The sequence below is a fragment of the Rhincodon typus genome, chromosome 29, assembly GCF_021869965.1.
Source record: "Rhincodon typus isolate 14 chromosome 29, sRhiTyp1.1, whole genome shotgun sequence".
NCBI classification, from domain to species: domain Eukaryota; kingdom Metazoa; phylum Chordata; class Chondrichthyes; order Orectolobiformes; family Rhincodontidae; genus Rhincodon; species Rhincodon typus.
Genome location: NC_063360.1, coordinates 5,556,690 through 5,578,618, shown reverse-complemented (window position 1 = coordinate 5,578,618; position 21,929 = coordinate 5,556,690). Strand labels below are relative to the sequence as shown.

Genomic DNA, 21,929 nt, shown 5'->3' with positions numbered 1-21,929 from the left:
GGAGGATTGTGCCATGATTTTGCTTGAAGTGGAGTGCACAATCAAATGAAGGCCATTAAGAAACTGCAAAAAAAAATCATCAATAAGCTCAAAGCTGTGAAGATTCAGGTTGAACTGAAATTGAATATTACCTCTAGACTTGTCTATTCCATAGCAGTAGTGATTAGATTGTGAGGGCTGAGCAGATTCCAGAAATAGAGATGTAGTGATTGTAATAAGGTCAGCCAGGTGGACCTCATAGAATATGAGTTCTCTGATTGGGGCTGTTAATCTGGTCCAATCAGGGAGCCCTGGCTGACAGATATAAACAGGAGTGTCAGAGGTTCTGTTCACTCTGAGAGCTGGCTCAGAGGAGCCTGACCAGCATCAAAGACTCTCGACGTGTAAATAAAGGGTGATTTGGTGACAGGATACCAGCCTCTAGCGTTATTTAAAGAGAGGAGTGATATCATGAAGCGATCTGAAAACATGGATGAAAATTTTAATATTTAGACACCTATTTGGTGCAAATGGAGGTTAATAAGGGCAGGAGTGATAGTTGAATGGGACTTGGGGTGTGTAAGGACTTGGGCACCAGGTTTTTGATTCACTGTTAGTTAGTCTGACCACTAGTGCTGTGGAATAGTCAAGTCTAGAGATAATATTCAATTTGAGTTCAACCTAACTCTTCACGGCTTTAAGCTTATCTATGACTTTTCTTCTGTGGAATCTTACTGAATACTTTCATTTGATTGTGCACTTCATTTCAAGCAAAATCATGGCATAAAACCTTTTGTTAAAGCTTTTGGTTATTTGACACAATATCTCTCTACGTGACTCAGAGTCAAATTTGGATATTACGATGCTCTTGTAAAACCCCATTCTGGGTTTATTTTGTAGTTATGTTTGGAGACTTATAACGAGTTTATGTAAATGAGTCAAATAGTGAACTGATCCAAAAGAGAAGACAACTAAACTACCAGACTCTTATGGCTTTTATAAAATTCCTTCTCAGAATGTGGCATTCACTGATTAGGTCAGAATTTAATCATTGTTCTTTAGAAGGTGATTGTAAGATGAAATTCTTTGGAATTGTAACACTAAATATGGTAAGTTTGAAGGAAGATTGAAGTAAAAGACCCTTGGGTAATTATAGCACCAGGACAGAATAGGTGAAGTCTTATTTTACAATTGAACCATTGCACTAACAAGTAGTGTAAGGTCAATGAAATAATGCAGTTTGCAGCTTTGGCCTCTGCCTTGCTTTGCAACACTAACAGTGTGTGGAGTAACAGTAGTTGTGGTTTTGGTGACATTTACAATGTAATCAGATGGTTTTCCATGAAGTGACATTTTCATGTCAGTCATGTTTTTGTTGAAAAATCTAAAAAGTCGAAAGCAAAGCATTTTATAAAAATTGAAGTTACCGGAAAAATCTAAGTGAATCAAGAAAACGGTAGATGTTTCTCTGTTTGTGGTTGAAGTGTTGGTAAATTATACGAGCAATGGAAGGTCAAGAAAGAAGAAAAGACAATGTTTGAAAACGCATCACAACTAATGAAACATATTGAATGTTTTAATGGCGGAGAGTATGGAAACAAATTTGTTCAAACTCTGACAAACGGAGTTTTAGTCAGCAACAAAATCAAGGCTTACGGGGAAAGGCAAGAAAATGGAATTAAGGATAATCAGAAAACCAAAGAATTATGGATGCTGGAACAAAATCAGAAATTATTGGAAAAACTCAACAGACCTGGTAGTATCTGTGGAGAGAAAGCAGTGTCCAATGTTAGCTATGATCTCATTGAATGGTGGAATAGGGTCAATGAGCTGAATGGCCTACCTACTTCTTATGCATCTTACGGTCTTACAGAGGCAAGCCAACTGTTTTTAGGGGTAATTATTGAAGAATAAGCATTTGCACCAGCCCACCACCTCTACTCTTGAACACATTGCTGTAGAATTGCTGGTCGAATCAGAGGCAGATAGGATTTTTCTTTAACATTTTACCCAGGAGGCAGCATATCTGACAATACAGTATTCTCTGAAGTGTCAGCCTACATTATGCAAGTGAGGCTTGAATCCTCAACATTTTGCCTCAGAGGTAAGCCATGGTGGCTCAGTGGTTAGCACTGCTGCCTCACAGCGCCAGGTTCAATACTACTCTTGGGCAACTGTCTGTGTGGAGTTTGCACATTCTCACTTTGTCTGTGCAGGTTTCCTCTGGGTACTCCAGTTTTCTGCACAGTCCAAAGATGTGCAGGCTAGGTGGATTGGCCATGGGAAATGCTGGGTTAAAGTGATGCGGTGGATCTGGATGGGATGCTCTTTGGATGGTCAGATTGGACTCAATGGGCTGAATGACCTGTTTCCACACTGTAGGGATTCTATGTAAGAGTGTTTGTACCGAGAATGAGCAGACACTTAGGAGAAACAAAGGCCTTCTGTACTATCTTCACCTGTAGCTACTTTTAACCAGTTTTCTTTCGAAGTGAAAACAGGAAGAAAAGCTACTGTTTAGAACCAAAGCCAACAGCAACATACAACATGGAAGTATCAAAGATTTCCCTACAGACAGCTGAACTATTCGAAGAGTCCACCAGCAAAGTAATATATACATAAATTTCTTTAAACAGAACACAGATGTTTTGGAGAGTTGTGGAGCTGGAGAAGATTACAGTGATAAGAAGTGTAAGGTCTTGAAGGCATTTGAAAATGAGGATGAGAGTTTTAAAATCTCTGGCACTGTTCACCCAGTAACCAATGTAGATCAGCAAGCACAGGAGTAGTGCAGGAATGAGACTTGGGTCGAGTAGCAACATAGATAGCAGAGCTTAGGATGACCTCTGGTTTAGCGAGGATATAATTTGCGAGATTTGCCAGGAATGTGTTAGTATTAGAGATAATGAAGGTGTGAGGACTGGCAGCAGATGAGTTAAGGCAGAGTGCAGGGAGGATAGCAGTCTTCTTAATGGGGCAGATATACAGTGAGAGGTTTATCTGGAGGCTAATGATGTTATGAAGTTTGAAAACTATCTGGTTCAGCCTCAGGCACAGAGAGGAATGGAATCGGGGTTAAGGAATAGGATTTGTTGGGATTGAAGACAATGGTGTTGACTTCCTCAACATTTGATCAGTGAAAATTCTTCCTCATCTGGCACTTAATGTCAGGCAAGCAGTGTGATCACAGAGACATTGGAGGAATCAAAGAAGGATCCACTGTCCTACAAAAAAGGATGGGTAACCAATGTTCATAGGGTTCAAATGCAATTGTTAATCAAATCCGTTAATCCAGGTTAGGCTTGGTCACATTATCAGGGATAAAACTGGTTTTGATCATCTCTCCAGATTATGATCCAAACTATTTGAAAAAATTACCCTGAAAACATTTTTCTTATTTTTGTTTAATATTATGCAAAGTTATGACAAATAAGTTTACCCCTTTATGATCTACTTGTTAAATGTGAAACTAAATATGTAAACATTCAGCCTTAATTAACATATACCATACTTCTGTTTCTTGGAAAGCATCGTTCTCTGCTATTTAATTGACTGCCATGACTGACATTCTGTATCTTAATTGCAATGCTAGTTCACAAAAAAAACTACTTTAAACCCTATGTTCAATACTCCTACATTTTTATTGTACTTACCATGGTTTGATCAGTAGCACTCTTGTGTCTGAGCCAGAAGGTCTTATGTTCATAGATCATAAATCCAAATTGATAATTCAATGCAATACATTTGAAATATTGAACTTTAGGAGTTCTTGACCCTCAGACACGACATCAAACCAAGATCTCAACTACTGTCTCAGTTATATGTAATAGATCCCAAGACATATTGTAAAGAAGAGCAGGAAAATTCTTCCCTGTGTTCTGACCAATATTTATTGATACACCATTAAATCAGATGGGTCATTGTCACACTGCTGTTTGTAGGACTTTGTTGAGTAAGTTCCTATTTCTACATTAAAGCAGTGACTACATCTCAAAAGTCTTGGTTGCAAAGGGACATTGTGAAAAGCTGTATATTTCCAGTGCCAATTTTAGAAAGAAATAAAACAAAGACAAGTTATAGCAACCTGAAATTCAAAATTTTATCTCAAAAGCCTTTATCTTGGAAAAGGATAGGTCACAAAAGGAAAAATAAATGTAATTCAGAAGTATAGAGAGAGAAGCAGAAATATTTTCACCAACCTTGCAATGATATTGTCTGTTGCGTATTGCAACTCACACTGCTTTACACTTCCTGAAACTTACAGATATCTTCATCTATCTAACTGGTAAAATGACTAATTAAGTTCCTGGTGTTAATTCAGCACCACTGCCTTCTCGTGTACACTGCTACATTCTCACAGTTTACAAGCTTCACAAAGCCCCATTTCATATGTGCATGCAATTATAAAATCAAAAATGCTGGTTCAGTTAATTTATTTTTTGGCTGTTTGTGCCTATCTGCTGTAAACACTAAGATGAGTGTAAACAGTGCCGAGGCCTGCAATGCTTTCCTAATTTACACTGAAAAACCACAGCAGTGAGACGCAGCCTGGGTCTGCACCAATAGCACCCCGAGCTCCTTTAACACCATGGCGTCCCCACTACCGATGGAGCTAGATAAATTAGTAACTAGGTTAAAGATGCACAGACTCTTTTTTTTAACACCTTGTAACATTTGCAGTAGCCCAGGCCTCAGAAAAACATAGAGCTAGTTAATACGGTCAAAATACCTTCAGAAAATACTTTGTATCCCTGAGTTGGTGAGAAAAAGGTCAGTCAGTGCACCCCATCTGTCTACACTAACCACCAGCCTGTGCTGGAAGGTGGAAGAGGGTATGAAATAAGAACTTGCTAGGCATCAGTGATAGCCACAGTTGAAAAAGTGCAGGAGCATTTGTCTGCTTTGGAATCAATAGATTATTAGCTTGTGGAGGCTGCTCATCAAGGGGTTCTTATTAATAAGCAGTAGAGCTTCATGTGGTAATATGAGCCAATATTTTGCAGTTACAATTGTGAAAAATGCTACTTATAGCATCCCAAGTGTGACTCCAAGACTTCAAGAGCATGTAAACTATGTTAATGATGTGGTTTAACAACATGCTGGGCAATAAGATCAGGTGAGTTTTGTGGTCAGCTGCAACTGCATTAGCTGCAGAGCAACAGCCTGTTCTTTTAAAAGACTGGGCGCACAAGTTCTTTCCAATAGCTGTACTTTGTAGCAAATATCCATCTTGCTTTGCGGGATTCCAGAAGAAGGCTTATTCTATACTAATAAACTTGTGCAGATACCAGCATGGTCAATTCCGTGTTCCTTAGACCATCATAAGAGCACTTTAGATCTCTGTACACAGAGACTCCACTGTAGACATCCATGGGGTTGTCACCTGCTCTGTTGTGTATTGCAGGTTTGTGAGGATGATTTTCTGCATTTCTGCAAGGATGTTAGGAATAGACCTTCACACTAGTTTTATCAACATTCTCAAAGGCCTAGAGTTTGCTGTCATTTGTGAAGTGAAGACGCTCGGAGCTGATCTTCAAGAATGTTGACCGCAACCAATTGGTGATCCCTTTGGCATGTTTATCACCCATACTGACATTGATTTGATTCTGGTGCAAAGTCCTGACATCCAGCAATGCTGATACTATCAAAACCTCCTGGACATGAGTCATTATGCTTTAACACTCCTGTTACCTGTTCAGTGTAATAATGCAGATAAACAGCAACTAGTATCAATGCTAATCATTAGCTGTAACATATAAAGGGCTGCAGGAAAGGGAAATATCAAGCATTTATGATAGTTAGAATACATATTAATATTTAAAGACTATCAGGAATTACCAGGAGATTTTGAACAATTTGGACCCTCTCTAGATTGTCAGATAACAAGGTGTAGAGCTGGATGAACACAGCAGGCCAAGCAGCATCAGAGGAGCAGGAAGGCTGACGTTTCGGGCCTAGATGCTGCTTGGCCTGCTGTGTTCATCCAGCTCTACACCTTGTTATCTCAGATTCTCCAGCATCTGCAGTTCCTATTATCTCTGAAACACTCTCTAGATTGTGGCTGTTTGGAATTAATACCGACAGTTTAATGTGTGCTGTAAAATTCCTGTGGTTTTTAGTGGTGATCGAGTGACTTTGGAGAAATTGCTTTCAAGGAGATAAGAGATGTTTAATTGTTTTAAAAACCTAGCTTTGAGTTGACTAGAAGCTCCTATGGTAACGGTTGTCTGGCAACCCTCTCTGGACTTAGTGCTCTGTTTTACAGATCTAAGAAGGAACCCCAAATTCTACACTGTCTCTCCTGAAATCCTGTTTCTTAGAAGTCTCTAGGATTCTGACAGATTTTTAAAACATTAGTATTCCAGTCTGCCTGGTAAAGCCTGAAGTATAAAGAGGAAGCAACTGGCCATTTTGGCAACTGAATCCGCAAGTTTATGCCAATGGTGTGACAGGTAGACTAGTGAGGCCGGGTCTTAAGCATGCTGCTCCTGTCGCAGACATTACAATAATGCCATGTAGAGGCAGCCAACCTGTCATCAAGAAGTCACCAGGTCATTGCTCAATCTAGTGCTGAGCGAGCCCTGAGATTGCCAGGTGATGTCTTGCAGATCTCGGTGTAGACAGTGGGGCATCTTCCCTCAAGAGGGGCAGCCTCCAAGAAGCACAATGTCTTGCAGGCTTCAAGAGACCATGGTAGAGGATGTGAGTGCCAGAATCACAGAACCTAGGGCAACACTGCATGGCCAGAAGAAATTCAATGATTTGACTGATTTTGGGCTCTGGGTAATTCTGATCTATGCTGGAGTAATGACTGTTATCAGTTGCATCATTTGACTGAATGGAGCTGCACTTGTTTTCATAGTAACTACCTCTAAAAAAAAACAGGCAACTGGTTATTAGTAAGAAACAATTGTAAAATATAAGCTTCCAGAAAAGTTTACCTTTATTTCTGTCCCACATTTCCCCCCTCAGTTATCTTCTGGTCTGCATCTTCTGTTTACAGAATTTTTATTTAATCATTCACAAGAGTTGGACATCACTGGCCAGCTGATTGCCCATCCCTAGTTGCCCTTGAGAAGCTGGTGGTGAGCTGCCTTACTTCCTGTTATCAAGTTTGTTGACTTTTCTATTGTTATGACTAGGGGAATCAGTTCGTCTATTTTCAACCCCCTTTCAGCCTGTCACAAAAAATATTTTTTATTTCTTTTTGGCATGCAGCTATCACACCACAATTAAAATATTTCAAACTCATGTTAGAATGAAGGAGTCAAATTGCAAGGTATTGGAATGAAAAACCTTTTCAGAAAGAAGAATTTTACTACCTACCATCCTGAGAAAACAATAAAAAGCACAAAATCGATCTCTAACACAAATGCAGCTTAAAAAGAATAAGGGATGATACTTAGTACAGCACGAACATAAAGTCAATTGCAGTTTAAAGTTCTTAGAACTTTTTAAAAAAATTAACCTATTTTTCTCCTAATCAACCTATTCAGAGATGTTGTTACACTCCTCAGGAGAAGGTTGGACTTGAACCTGGGCCTCCCTGTGCAGGGGGTAGGAGCACTACCACTGTGCCCCAAGAAGACCCTCTTTGAATTGTGAGAATATCCTGAGTCCCGTCTTCTTTTATTTCTTCTGCAATGGTGACGTTTGCAAATATCCTTGTGTCCTTGATGAATGGTTGCTTTTCCACGGGACATTGACTTTGGTATTGACAGAGATGGGCAAAAGGAGTGTGCCTGCCAGTTATTGTTCACAAATTCAATTTTACTTGTCACTGCTTTGCTTCTCAAAAAGCATTTGTTGACATATAGTTCAGTATATATTCTGGAGTCTAGTTCCAAAAATGGAACAGAAGGGTGTGAATCAAATTAACTAGGGGAAATAGATCAGTGTTTCAATACCCTTTGCAAGAATGTTAATTACAACTGAGTGCAATCATTGTTTACGGATCATTTCGTGACCTTGGTGCTACGTGGTTAGAAGATCACAGCAGCATTTGGTCTTCTATTAAAAAGTCACTTTGGTCGAGCTATTAAAATCGGATGATGGTAGTTGATTATTGACAGTCTACTTTGTCCTAACAGTGTTATGAATGTCAATGTCCACATTTCAAATGGAAAATGCATTAAACCCTGCCATGCTGTATTTATACCCAGAGATGGTGCTGGAGAACCTGAGTTCTGATGCAGGGAAATCCCTGTTTTACAATCAACTATGATTCCCAAAATGCAGAAACTTTGCTGATTCACTGCATGTAATACTGTTAAAAGACAAAGTATTACAAAATTAAGGATGCATAAGCTTAATCACGTTTTAGCTGAAGACTGCACTTGGACTCAATTCCCCATGGTGGAGGCACTGAGCTAATGGTGTTATTGCTGGACTGTTATTCTAGAAAATCAGGGAATGTTCTGGGGAGCTTGGTTCAAATCCTGTTGTGGAATTTGAATTCAATGAAAATCTGGAATTTGGACTCTAATGATTCTTGGTGACATTATCGATTTTCATGGGGAAGAAAAAGCTATGTGATTCACTCTTTAGGGAAGGAAACTGCCATCCTTACCTGTCCTGGCCTACATGTGACTCCAAACCCACGGTAATGTGGTTGACTGTCAACTGTCTTCTGGGCAAGGGATGGGTGATAAATGTTGGCCCAGCCAGCAACATCATCTTCATGTGAATGAATATGAAAGAAAGTCTGATTTGTTATGAAAGGTCTTGAACATACTGCCTCTTGAGACCATGCTTTTGTGTCCACATTTACCATGGTGAGTTGCTGTATCAATGGGTGTACCTTGAGCATGCAATCAATAGAGAGAAAGTTGGGAAAAATGCAGCAAAAATGAAACATCGGGTTCCCGATGTTGAGAAAAGAATTTCTGATATTCCCCCTTAAGGTTTAAATGGCAAGTTCAGAGGTTCACAACTTTATTTCCATGTATTCATATTTAATTATTAGCTAATCTCACTTTATTTCTATGCAGGTCCCAATTCTCCCAGCTTCTGCGAGAAGCTGGATGGTGTTAAATCCTGGTGTGGAGGTCAGAGTCATTGCTGGGTGGTCACTGCCCACTATCTGCTCCTCTGGGCCTTCATCCCACTCCACCATCACTACCATTTCCCTGCACGTTCCATGGACAATGTCCTCTTCCAGCCTCCATCTACACAATTAGGTTTCACCAAACCACTAGCCTCACAGCGTCCTTGAGGCTGCTTTCAGACCAACTCACACATCACGTCTGCCTTTCAAAATTTCATTTTAGAGCTCAGGGACTTCCATACTTCTGCTATTTCATTTTACATGCAGGGATATAGGCATAGGGAACTACACAGGGTGCTATTAGCTTATTTTCTTAGTGCTCACTGCGTTTACTTTGAGGCTGCTAGCCTGTCTGTGTTGCATTGCCTTTAGTGCAGAGAGAAAGGCTTGTCACAATTTACTGAACAGTCAAGGGGTTGATACATTGTTGTACGGCATCTTTCCAAATCAGTGACAGACCTACAGCATGTGCCAGCAGGAGACATAGCAACCTGTGCTTCACTCAAATGACCATGCCTGAAAATCAAAGGGAACCATATCTCAGTGCAGTGAAGGGGGGATTACATTCAGCAGGGTGTGCTGCCACATTCAGTCAAGGAGTTCATCCAATTTCTGCCCAGTGGGTTGGCCATGATCAGTCAGTCTAATCAGAATCCAGTTCTAGGGACTAGGCCACAGTCAGTCCTACAGATCAAGAGCAACCAGTTTGGAGGTTATAGCTAAATCGGTTGGTGTTGTGGAGATATCATCTGGGGCTGGGCTGTTCTCAGCCGGAACTGTCCAGCCAAGTCAGTCTGGGGACTGGGCCACAGTCAGTCAAGGCTTCAGTATTAATGGTGAGGAAGGTGATCAGGAGGCTGTCTGACTGTTGAGCCTGGAATGAACCTGCCGGGATGTGTAGTAAAGGCAGGTTCAATTGAAGCAGTCAAGAAGGCATTGGATTGTTTAAATGGAGCCAATGTGCAGGGTTAATGGGAAAAAGCAAAAGATTGGCACAAGTCAAAATGCTGAGGGAGCTGGTGCAGATACAAATGGCTGATTAACATCCTTCTGCACCGGAACAATTTCGTGATTCTGTCAGTTCTGGATAAAGTAGAAAGCACAAGTCTGGATTTTGGGGTTCATTTGACTGGATCAATCAGGGAATGATTACAATGAAAGGGGGGCAATTCCAGACTAAAGGGGGCATCTCCAATGACTAAGGAAGGGGCAGGGAGCTGTGGGAATGGGGGTACTCATGGGTGATAACCACGCCAACATGAGGGAGTGGCCATCAAGGGCATGGCAGTTTGCAAAGCCTGGATGTCTGGGAGTAAACTGAGACATGAACAATCCTTTGAAGGAGCTGAATGAAAACAGGGTCGGGGGAAGCTGAAAGACATTGGGAGTGCAGGGACAACACCACACAAGGGAACATGAAGAATAAGGGGATTGTATCTCAGGCGGTACCCAGTCCTCCCTTGATTGACTAATTCACCGTCCAACCAGCTGCCAGCAATAAGCATAACAACAAGCTAGGACTGATTTGTCTACACAATCCTTAGATCAATAATTCAGCTATATTACATTCCAGGCCAATTCCCAACAGATGTCTTCATTTTACAGGGCGGTGCGGTGGCTCAGTGGTTAGCACTGCTGCCTCACAGCACCAGGAACCTGGTTTGATTCCAGCCTCGGGTGGCTATGTGGAGTTTGCACATTCTTCCTGTGTCAGTGTGAATTTCCTCTGGGGGTTCCAGTTTCCTCCCACAATCCAAAAATGTGCAGATTAGGTGGATTAGTCATGCTAAATTACCCATAATGTCCAGGGATGTGCAGGCTAGGTGGGTTAGCTGTGGGAAATGTAGGGGGCTGAGTCTGGGTGGAATGCTGTTCAGAGGGTCAGTGTGGACCCAATGGTCAGAATAGTCTGCTTACACACTGTAGGGATTCTATGATTATCTTTTCTTTTAAAAAAAACTGCTGTTCAATCTTCAATTCTTAATTGACACACAGTAACAAACTAAAACATGAAAAAAAAGTAAAATAACGATGGTCTCTGCACTAGGCAGCAGTGAGTTGTTGATTGACAATGATTATTGCTTGATAATCACCTTGTCAACAGTCCAACTCATTTTTTTTTATTCTTTTGTGGGATGTGGGTGTCCATGGCTGACCAGCATTTATTGCCCGTCCCTAGTTGCCCTTAAGAAGGTGGTGATGAGCTGCCTTCTTGAACCGCTGAAGTCCTCCTGCTGTGGGTTGACCCACAATGCCATTAGAGAGGGAATTCCAGGATTTTAACCCAGCAACAGTGAAGGAATAGCAATATATTTTCTAGTCAGAATGGTGAGTGGCTTGGAGAGGAACTTGGAGCTGGTGGTGTTCCCATGTATCTTGTCATTCTAGATGGAAGTGGTCTTGGTTTTGGAAGATGCTGCCTGTGGATTTTTGGTGAATTTCTGCAATGCGTTCTATAGATAGTACACGCTGCCACTACTGAGTGGCAGTGCTGGAGGGAGTGGATGCTTGTGGATGTAATGCCAATCAAGCAGTTGCTTTGTCCTGGATGATATCAAGCTTCTTGAGTGTTGTTAGGGCTGCACTCATCCAGGCAACTGGGGAGTATTCCATCCCATCTCATCAATATTCAGCTTTCTCAGGGCTTTTTTTAGGCACAGTGGTAATGTCCTTCCTAAGCTTTGAATCACAAAGGCCTGGGTTCAAGTCCCACTTCTTCCAGAGGTTTATAACAGGTTGATTGGGAAATATGTCTTCAGCTTCCTATCTTAACAAACTTGCCAAGATGGCAAGAAGACTCAACTTGGAAATGAGAGTGTGCGCCTTCAGTTTTCACCACTTGCTCCAGGCCACATCCCAATGTCAGGTTTAGACCTGAGAGAACAAAGTACAGCAATTTCAGAGGGAGACAGGTTAGACTGAGTGAGCAGAGAAATTGAAACAGCTGATATCATACCTGCAGCTTAATGAAATGACCAAGAGAAAGCCAGAGGGGTCTGGGTGGAGGGAGAAAATCAGAGGAATGTGAACAGTTTGATGAACGATGGGAGGATTCCTGGCCAAGAAGTGAGCACAGAGGCAAAGGTGAGGGAAGATAAGCTCAATATCACGCAAAGATTGAAAATCATTAAAGTGGTGGCAAAAAGGGATAAAGCTGAGTTCTTGTCTAAGGACAGATTGTTCAGGGAGGGGAAGGTCACCTGGTATTGTGCATACCCAACAAGAGCTGGGATTAGGAGAAAGGATGGCAGAAAATGGCAGATAAAGCCCAATCTGGAGGGACATTGGATTGTTCCATGGATTATTGGAGACCACTAGGGGATCAGCTGGTTCCTCACACGATGAAGTGACTAGCTGCCGATACTCTGCAAACTCAGTTTATACCCGGCAGGAAGAACAGACATGGGTGACCAAAAGATAGGGGACAATATAATCAAGAAACAGCATTGAATAATACAAAATATAAATAAAGAGCTTCAAAAGGTGATAAAGCAGATTACAAAAACAAATATGAAAAGGATCTCGCAAAGGGAACAAAAGTAGATAGAAACTACTTATCCTGGAAGCAGTGATTCGGGTAAGAGGGACATATTCAAACAATTTAGATCCAGAGCTCTCAGGAGTGAAATGTCACAATATTTCCACATTAAACTTTAGAAGATATTTGGAATGCCTTTCCAACCAAAGGCAATTCTTAATTTTAGATCAATGCACCATAGACTTTTAGCCATCCAAAGGTATTAAGGGATATGAGGCAAAGGCAAATGTGAATTTTTGCCACAAATCAGCCTTGATCTCAACACTGGTGGAAATAACTTTAGGGGTTGAATGGCCTATACCTGATCCTATCCTCCCATGTTGCGAAGGTGCCATGCAGCTGCATTTGTTTAAAGAGCCAGTTATTTTGTTTCAAACAAATAATAGAGTACATTTAATTACGTGCTTACTGTCTAAAGATTTACAATGAATATGAACATTGCAGAGCCCTCAACATTTCTGATTTTGCAATAAAACTGCTGCTTCAAGAAGGGGGGGAAAGGAAATGTTACATTCGGGCAAGTTGCCAATATCCTTAATGTTTGTTGATTCATTATAACCACCAACCACAATTTGCAAACACATTCCCCATTTCTATCACCAGTTCATATCATTTCAATCTTTCTTCAACTGTTTAAAAAGCCAAAAGCAAAATTAAAATAACAATTTTATAATTGAGGACTTTACAATGACCCATGTTCTATGATGAGCACTACATTTCTGCTCAAACATCCCATTTCGGTTGGTTGGCTGAAATTTCAAGAGTCACTTTGAATTTATGTTGTTATGGACCAGACCAAACCTTCTCGAAATACATCAAGAAGATAGCCTAAACCCCAACGTTTTCTTATTTTTAAAGGCAAGTGCAGGGCATTCTGTTTCAAATGCAGTTCAATTGCTCGAGTTACCAGGCTTTAAGCAAAAAACACTTTATTCTTACACTATAGTTAAAATACAAACAAAATAAGAAATAACAAAATTAACTTAACTGTAACTATCAAAATAATTACCAAGATAATATATATGTTTAATTGCTACTGATTAGCTGTTCCAAGATAGTAAGATCCCATAAACACACCCTTGGCAAAGGCAAATTCAGCAAAACAGATTGTCTCACAAACAATTCTCCACTCCAGGAGGAAAGAACATCAAGAGACAACTCTCTGTGTGTGTGTGTGAGAGAAAGAGAGACTCAAGCATTGGCTGAAGCAGAGAGAGATGTATAGCAGCTTCCAAATCCCAAACAGCTACTGAAAGTTAAACTAAAATCCTTATTCTGTGGGAGCTTGACTCACCAATTCAGGCTGCTTCTATTTCTAACTTGAAAAAAAACCCAAAGCCTCATAAGCTTGTTTTGTTAATGAGAATTGGCTGTAATACGATTGATGAATAGTAGACGCTGTTTGAATAATGCACTTTCTGCTTTACAGGTATAGCAAAATGCACCTCTTAAAGCCATAGTATTGTCACACATCCCCTTTTAAAAAAATGAACCATCAATATACAAAGATGGCTTCATTTTTAAAATCCTTTAGTCTTATGCTTTAGTACACTACAATACAAATAAGTTACATTGATTCTAAACACGCAAACATTCAATACAATAGCCCATTTCAATCCATTTCTTCCGTCACTGACACTTCCATCTTCCTTCATCAAAGTTGTGACAACGCATTGGCAATTACATTCTTTCATCTTACCATGTGCATAATTTTCAAATTGAATGGCTGCAATAATAAGCTCCATCAAAATAGGCTGGAACTTTTATCCTCAAATTTTCCAACAACTTTAAGGGTTTATGATAAGTATATACAATTGTCTCAGATACATTACTGGCAACATAAATGTTGAAATGTTGCAATGCCAGCACCAAACTCAAGGTCTCTTTCTCAATTGTGGAATATTTCTGTTGGTGAATACAGGTATTTCTCCCATAACGTGATGGTTGCGTTCTTGTGTGACCACACACTGTGGAAAATCATGTTATAGGGAAATTGCTATACCTGTATAGCAGAAAGTGCGTTATTCAAACAGCGTCTACTATTCATCAATCGTATTACAGCCAATTCTCATTAACAAAACACGCTTTATAGCAGAACTACCTGTATTCAGCTTTTTGGAAAAATACCCAGTAGGTCTTTCTGTTCCCTCATCGTCTTCGTGTAAGATGACAGCACCAACACCCACGTCACTTGCATCGATAGCCACCTTGAATGGCTTTGTGTAGTTAGTTGTTACTAACACTAGAGCAGCGGTGAACACGCTTTCCAGTTGTCACATGCCTTCTGATAGCCCTCCATCCACTGACATTTTCTGCACTCCTTCAATGGGTCAGTCAGTGGAGAAACCACACAGCTAAAATTCTGTGCGAACTTCCAATAAAAACCCTTCGGTCCCAGGAATCGTACTAATTCTGTCTTCTTCAATGGTATGGGAAACTCCCCAATAACCTTTGTTTTCACATCCTGTGGGGCCATCTGTCCATGCCCAAAGACCATCCCAAATATGTGACTTGAGCTTTTGCAAACTCACTCTGAGCTAGATTTATCATCAAGCCTGCCTCTTGAAGTTGATCGAACATTCTGATAGATGCTCCAAATATTCCTTCCATGGGGGATTAAAAATCATCAGATCATTGATGTACAGCACACAATTGGGTAATCCTGAAATTGTTTTATTGGTTAGTCTTTGAAATGCAGCCAATGCATTTTTCACACCAAAGACATAACTTCAAACTGGTAAATGTTCATTCTATGTCACAAAAGCTGAAATTTCCTTCGTTGTCTCAGATACCTGCCTGGATCCTCTGAGTAAGTCCAACTTTCTCAACACAGTTTTCCAGCCTTGGAGTAGGATAAAAATCACATTTCATAACTGCAATGATTTTGTAGAAATCAATACATAAATGTTGGGTACCATCTGGTTTTGGCACCAATACAATGGGTGAGCCCCAATTGCTGCAACTCATTTTGATTATATTGTCTTTGAGCATGAGTTCAATCTCTTTTTGAACCTGTGCCAACTCTAGTGTGTTAAGTCTATAAGGATGTTGCTTAATTGGAACAGCATTTCCCATATCAACATCATGCGTAATCATGTGAGTACTTCTCAGAATTTTCCCACATATCTCTCCATGTGATTATAATAACTCTTTCAGGTTGTTTTGGTTTTCCTCTGAAAGGTTACTGAATAATTTATCCCAATTTTTGACAGCTTCCTCATTGTCCAATTTAGTTTGAGGAACATCTAATTTAGAATCCACTGAACTTGATTCTTCATTCTGTGTTGTAACCAATAACACATTCTTCTTTTGCTTTCCTTCCCCATCAAAATACCTTTTGAGCATATTCACATGACACACTCTGTGAGTTTTCCTTCTATCAGGCATTCATATCAAATAATTCACCTCACTCAATTTCCTTTTGATTTGATACTAAAATCTAAGCCTTGCCTTCAAACGTTCACTTACCACAGGGAGTAACACTAACACTTTATCTCCACCAGCAAAATTGCAAATTTTTGATTTTTCTGCTTCCTATGTCATTACATGCAGCGCTACTATTAAATACTGTCTTGTCAACTCACCTGCCGTATTTAATCTCTCCCCAAAATTTGAAACATAGTCCAAATATGTAGTCTCTGAGCTCTGACTCACCAATTTCTCCTTAATTAATTTCAGTGGTCCACTCACCTCATGCCCAAAAACTAATTCAAATGGACTGAGTTTAGTTGATTCATTAGTGCATCCCAAGTTGCAAAAAGTCCAAATGGCATTCCTTTATTCCAATCATCTGAATAGTCTTGACTGTATGCCCTCAACATGGTCTTTAAAGTTTGATGTTACCATTCTAATGACTCCCTGTGATTCTGGATGACACACAGTGAATTTGAATTGTTTTATTCCTAAGCTATCCACAACTTCCTTGAATAACTTTTATTGTAACATTTGATCCTTGAACTGATTGTATTTCTGTGGGTAGTCTGTATCTAGTAAAAAAATTGAGTAACTCTTCTACAATCTTTTTCGCCATGATACTGCATAATGGAATGGCATCTGGAAATCCAATAGATACATCCATTAAATTAACAAATACTGATTCCCACCTTTTGTTTTAGGAAGGGATCCTACGCAATCAATTAAAACTCTTGTAGAAGTTTCCTCGAATGCTGGAATGGGTACTAAAGGTGTTGGATTCATTGCCACCTGAAGTTTTCCAATTACCTGACATGTATGACATGTCCAGCAAAATTCAACCACACCTTTATTCAATCCAGGTCAATAAAAGCTGTTTTTGTATTTTGGCTTAAGCTTTCCTTACACCCAAATGAACTGCTATTGGTAATTCATTTGCTACCTGCAACACTTCCTTTCTATAACCCACCAGTAATGCAGCTCAATGAACTTCTGCCCATTTCTCATCCACCCGAATATGTGATAGTCTCCATTTCCTCATCAAGACATCATTTTTAAGACAGTAACATTCTGGGATACACGTAGATTCTTCTTCTGTGTATGCTGCTTTATACAACTTCTTTATTTTTTTTTCTCTTTCTGTTGTAGTGCAGCTAATTTCTCTAAACTAAAAATATTATTTAAAACATTGTCCTTCATCTATTCTTGTTCTTCACCAATGATTTGATCAAACTTAGTTCAAACTTCAACTTTCTTATTTTTACTCCTTAATTTCTCCTCCTGCTTCAACTTGTGATTTTGTGACCTTGTTACGACACAGTCAGGAAACGTCCCAGGATATACTTCCTGTAACATCACAGTTGTCTGATTTTCTACTGGCTTTTCAACCACAGAAGGCATCACTCCCACCTGTGATCCAGCTATACCATTAGCAAGGATAAATTGTAGTTCTGGAACTGAGCATTTCTCTGTTACTCCTATCACGACCTCACCCCTTTTCACCAGACTGTCCAACATCACTTTATATAATGGAACAATGCTCTTCTCACCATGAATTCCACATATTATCTCCTTTTCTGGCAATACTCCTTCTGAATTACATATCTCCTCACTTCTCATCATCAAAGATTGACTTGCTCCCGTATCTCTCAAAATCTTAATTTCTTTACCTGCTCCTTCTGGCATACATGAGTAAACCTTACCCATGCAAGTAAATTCTTTAAAGAGAACTGAAAATTTCTTCTCAACAAACCTGTGATCAGGTTGTACATTCTTTTGCAGCTTTTTAGCTTCCACTGTGCTTTCCTTTAACATTTCAACAAAACTCACTGGCTTATTCTATTTTCCCACATCCGTCTTCATAGTGATTTCATGTGACTTCATGTGGCCTACTTTATTGCAATGAAAACACCTGAGCTTTTTAACTTCTCTTTCCCCCTCATTGGTTTCCGTTTTAACCTGTAGTAAGCTATCTTTATTATCTTCAATGAGATCTCCTTTTCCCTTACCACCTGAGGATGTCTCTTTTCTCAATTTCTAACTCTGACAGATTGAAATTGATGTCGGAAGCCAGACTTTGATTTATGAGCCAATTCATAATCATCTGTCTTTTTATCTATTTTCAATGCCCTAATCCACATTTCAAAAATTACTTTGTTTGATCCTTTCAAACTCAATGTACGTTTGACCAGATTCCCTCCTTAGGTTCCTGAAATGTTTGTCTGTAAGCTTCTGGCACTGGCTCATATTCACTTAAGATGGCTTTCTTCACCTTCCCATACTCCCCAGATATCTCCTCTGATAGAGATGCAAATGCCTCACTAGCTCTACTTACCAACTTTGTTTGGATCAACGATAGCCACATGGTCAGCGGCTATTTCATTTGTTTTGCTACTTTCTCAAATGAAATGGAAAAGTCTTCTACGTCCTTCTCATCTAAATTAGGCAATGCTTGGACATATTTAAATAGATCCCCACCAGGCTTTTGACTACAATGGGATTTCTCTCCATCACTGTCCTCATCACTACTCCTACCTTTCACCTCTACCTCCGCCACTTTAAAGTAAGATTTCAGTTTTCAGTTCCAACTTCGAAAGCTATCTCTTTCTCCCTTTCTTCTCTCTCTTTGCCTTTTTCTTCTGCCAGGGCTGATCTTTCTTTTTCTTTTTCCCTTGCCATTGCCTTTAATTCAAGCTGATTCATTTGCAATTGAATTTTAGCCATTGCCATAGATTCTGAGTGCATTTCTGGCAGTCGCAAATGTCGAGCCATTGCTGCATTGACCTCGCCTTTTCTCCATGGAGAAAGACAGCCCCAACTCCAGCTCGCCCACCAATTCCAAAAGCTGTGCCTTACACACTTTCTGTAAACTCCAAATAACTTCTTCCACACCCAGGAAAGTCTTAGCCTCTGAAAGACCCATTCTTCATAAGGCACATCCTATTTTAACCAGAGGAATGCAAGACCCAAAAAGAGAGCACCAACACTCTCCACTCGCTGTTTTTAAGTCCAATACTCCAAAACCAACCCGGAATTAGAGATTTTGATCTCAATAAGAGCATCCAAATTGTTATGGATCAGACCATGACCCCTCAAAACGTATTAAGAGGATAGCCTAGACTCCAACTTCTTTCGTATTTTTAAAGGCAAATATAACACATTGTGTTCCAGATGCAATTTGACTGGTCAAACTATCAGGCTTGAAGCAAAACACACTTTATTCTTACACTAGAGTTAAAATACAGACAAAATAAGAATTTAAAACATTAGCTTAACTGTAACTCTATCAATTAGTTGATTAGCTGTTTCAAGATAGTAAGATCCCATAAACATACCCGTGGCAAAGGCAAATTCAGTGAAATAGATTGTCTCACATGCAATGTTTTCCAGTTCAGGAGGAAAAATATCAAGAGAAAACTGAGTGAGAGAGAGAATTTGAGCATTTTTCTGTAGCAGGGAGAGATGTATAGCAGCTTCCAAGCTTCAACAGCTACTGAAAGTTAAACTACAATCCTGATTCTGTGGGAGCTTGACCCCACCCCTTCATGCTGCTTCAGTTCCAACTTTTGAAAAAAAGACCCCAAGGCCTCACAAGCACTGACTTTATTGGCTTGGAACTGACCACTCGATACCTCTGTCTCAAACTTTCTTCATAAAAAATAACAGGATAAAATACACTTCTTAAAGCCATAGTGTCATCACAATGTCCATCATCATTTTGTTTAATAATTTACTTTAAAATCAGCTTTATGAAAGCTATTCTACAGTGTGTAGACTGGAGGAACTGAAACCTCCTTCAATCAGCAATATTTCTCTGCCTGTTTAACTGTATACTGCTGCTAGTTCTCCTTTTCCTCCACCTTACGCTTGCACAAAGCTTCCATAGATCTGGTACAAATGCCCACTTAATGCAGTCTGCTATGAATAAGTGGACCTAACTGTGTTTGAGATAAACAACATGGTTTTGAGTGATTAATGGGTAATAACCTGACCGAGTTATTTTCACTCAGGAAATTTTTGAATCACCTTCTCTTCACGTTTTTGCAGGTAATGTGAGTGTTGCCTGGAATGGAGGGAAAGTCTTATGAGGAAAGGTTAAGAGAGCTACGGCTTTTCTCTTTAGAACGACGAAGGATGAGAGGTGACTTGATAGAGGTGTACAAAATGATCAGAGGTATAGATAAAGTAGACAGCCAGAGACATTTTCCTGGGGTGGAGGTAGCTTTTACGAGGGGACATAGTTTTAAAGTGAAAGGAGGTAGATATCAGGGAGACATCAGAGGTAGGTTCTTTACTCAGAGAGTTGTAGGGGTGTGGAATGCATTGCTGGAGAGGGTAGTGGAGTTGGCCTCATTAGGGGCATTTAAGCAGCTATTAGATAGGCATATGGATGATAGTATAAGGTAGCGGTGGAGGTTAGATAGACCTTAGGTTTCGGTTAAAAGTTCAGCACAACATCATGGGCCGAAGGGCCTGTACTGTGCTGTACTGTTCTATGTTCTATGTTCTAATATATAAGTGAGTAGAAAGGGCTCTTGTGATGCAGTGATAGCATCCAGTGTCCCTTTCTCTGACCATGGAGGTGTGTCATGACATATCAGGACAGTTTGACTTAAACACATATTTTCATATAAAATGGCATTTAATAAAATACATTGGACCTAACTTTGTTAGAAATATTGATTATTCCTCAGAATTGCTTGGACATTTTAAACCACTAAACTTGCAAGTGATCTAGTGGATCAATGCTGGCTCTCAGTAATAACATAATCTCCAACAAAGTTAGGTCCACATTTTGGGTTAGGATAATAGAACGTTCTGGGAAGGATTCACAGTGGTCGAATAAAATTGTCAAATGTTTTCTTCAAAATTCTTAGATACAGTATCTACGAAATCCTTTAGTAAGTTAAAAATGAATAGAGATATGATTAGAATAACATCTTAACTTCAACATGACCAATGTCCCTCTAATTTGTTTCAGAGTATTGAGTGATTTCATCCTTTTAAATGGCCAGCACACAAGGTAATTTAAAGGTGCTGACTTAATTATGACATTTGGGTTGAACTAGACCATAACATTGCATTTGCCTTCCTAACTGCTAACTGAACCTGCATGTTAACCTGAAGAGAATCTTGAACTAGGACTCCCAAGTTCCTTTGTGCTTCAGATTTCCGAAGCCTTTCCCCATTTACGTCTCTATTCTTTCTACCAAAGTGCATAACTTCATACTTTCGTACACTGTATTCCATCTGCCACTTCTTTGCCCACTATCCTAGTCTGTTCAAGTCCTTCTGCAGCCTTCCCATTTCCTCAGCACTACCTGTCTCTCCACCTATCTTTTTGTCACCTGCAAATTTAGCCAAATTGCTCTCAGTCCCTGCATTCAGATCACCCACATTGACCCCTGCAGAACTCCAACAGTCACTGGCTGCCATCCATAAAAGACCCCTTTATCCCTACTGTCTGCCTTCTGCCAGTTAGCCAGTTCTTCATCCATGCCAGTATCTTGTTCTTAATACAATGGGCTCTTATCTTATTTAGCAGCCTCCAGTACAGCACCTTATCAAAGGCTTTCCAGAAATTCAAACAGATCATATCCACTGGCTCACCTTTGTCTAACTTGCTCGTTGCATTGTCAAAGAATTCTAACAGATTTGTCAAGTATGATGTCCCCTTGAGGAAGCCATGCGACTCAGCCCTCTTTTACAATGCATTTCCTAGTACTTCTGCCTCCATCCCTTCTTAAACAGGGATGTAACTTTAGCCTTTTTCCAGTCCTCTGGGACCCTTCCTGAGTCCAGTGATTCCTGAAAGATCACAACCAATGCCTCTACAATCTCCTCAGCCATTTCCTTCAGAACCCTAGGATATAGTCATTCTGGTCCAGATGATTTATTCACCCTCGGACCTTTTAGCTTCCCCAGCACCTTCCCCTTAGTGGTGGTCACTATAGT

General features: G+C 40.0%; 2 protein-coding genes across 8 annotated transcripts in view; one reads left to right on the top strand and one right to left on the bottom strand.

Annotated features, from left to right (window-relative positions):
* LOC109930146 (procathepsin L-like) overlaps positions 1–19,325 on the bottom strand; it is a 38,752-nt gene extending 19,427 nt beyond the window's left edge. The window contains exon 1 of one of the 5 annotated variants that reach the window (XM_048614208.1): positions 19,310–19,325. The gene's annotated coding sequence lies outside the window, so the exon portion shown is untranslated. Of the gene's footprint in view, positions 1–3,632; positions 3,722–4,178; positions 4,276–19,309 lie in introns of those variants that run through there. The other 4 variants (XM_020529687.2, XM_048614205.1, XM_048614206.1 and 1 more) reach the window with 4 other exon arrangements.
* The window catches only part of LOC109930144 (procathepsin L-like), a 79,918-nt gene that overhangs the window by 25,669 nt on the left and 32,320 nt on the right, over positions 1–21,929 (top strand). The gene's annotated exons all lie outside the window — the stretch shown is intronic.